We start from the raw sequence: 1,432 nt of genomic DNA, 5'->3' as shown, positions 1-1,432 counted from the left end.
ACACACACCACGACCCTCGTCTCGATTCCCCCTCCATGTTGAAACATTTAGTCAAAACTTGACTAAATGTAAAAAAAAACCAGCCTCACCGCCATAAGGTTTAGAGGTTCAGCTAAAATCAGTTCTGATTGGTCAGATTAGTCACATGATGCACCAAATGCTAATAAAATACAGAGTAGGGACCAGTCTCCGTAGCACATGTTTCGAGGCTTGTACACACACTTTGTTTTTTGTCATTATTTTAAAAGCCAAACATTGTGATTATGGTGGAGATCCTGTCAGAGCTTACTGTGTGAAAGACACCCAAACAGTGTGATTATTGTGGAGACCTTGTCAGAGCTTACTGTGTGAAAGACACCCAAACATTGTGATTATTGTGGAGACCCTGTCAGAGCTTACTGTGTGAAAGACACCCAAACAGTGTGATAATTGTGGAGACCTTGTCAGGGCTTACTGTGTGAAAAACACCCAAACAGTGTGATTATTGTGGAGACCTTGTCAGAGCTTACTGTGTGAAAGACACCCAAACAGTGTGATTATTGTGGAGACCCTGTCAGAGCTTACTGTGTGAAAGACACCCAAACAGTGTGATTATTGTGGAGACCCTGTCAGAGCTTACTGTGTGAAAGACACCCAAACATTGTGATTATTGTGGAGACCTTGTCAGAGCTTACTGTGTGAAAGACACCCAAACAGTGTGATTATTGTGGAGACCCTGTCAGAGATTACTGTGTGAAAGACACCCAAACATTGTGATTATTGTGGAGACCCTGTCAGAGCTTACTGTGTGAAAGACACCCAAACAGTGTGATAATTGTGGAGACCCTGTCAGAGCTTACTGTGTGAAAGACACCCAAACATTGTGATTATTGTGGAGACCCTGTCAGAGATTACTCTGTGAAAGACACCCAAACAGTGTGATTATTGTGGAGACCCTGTCAGAGATTACTGTGTGAAAGACACCCAAACATTGTGATTATTGTGGAGACCCTGTCAGAGATTACTGTGTGAAAGACACCCAAACATTGTGATTATTGTGGAGACCCTGTCAGAGATTACTGTGTGAAAAACACCCAAACAGTGTGATTATTGTGGAGACCCTGTCAGAGCTTACTCTGTGAAAGACACCCAAACATTGTGATTATTGTGGAGACCCTGTCAGAGCTTACTGTGTGAAAGACACCCAAACATTGTGATTATTGTGGAGACCCTGTCCGAGATTACTGTGTGAAAGACACCCAGTGTGATAATTGTGGAGACCCTGTCAGAGCTTACTGTGTGAAAGACACCCAAACATTGTGATTATTGTGGAGACCCTGTCAGAGATTACTGTGTGAAAGACACCCAAACAGTGTGATTATTGTGGAGACCCTGTCAGAGATTACTGTGTGAAAGACACCCAAACAGTGTGATTATTGTGGAGACCTTGTCA

The sequence above is a fragment of the Littorina saxatilis genome, linkage group LG16, assembly GCF_037325665.1.
Source record: "Littorina saxatilis isolate snail1 linkage group LG16, US_GU_Lsax_2.0, whole genome shotgun sequence".
Taxonomy (NCBI): Eukaryota; Metazoa; Mollusca; class Gastropoda; order Littorinimorpha; family Littorinidae; genus Littorina; species Littorina saxatilis.
The sequence above is the reverse complement of the archived record's forward strand: the minus strand, read 5'-3'. Positions refer to the sequence as shown.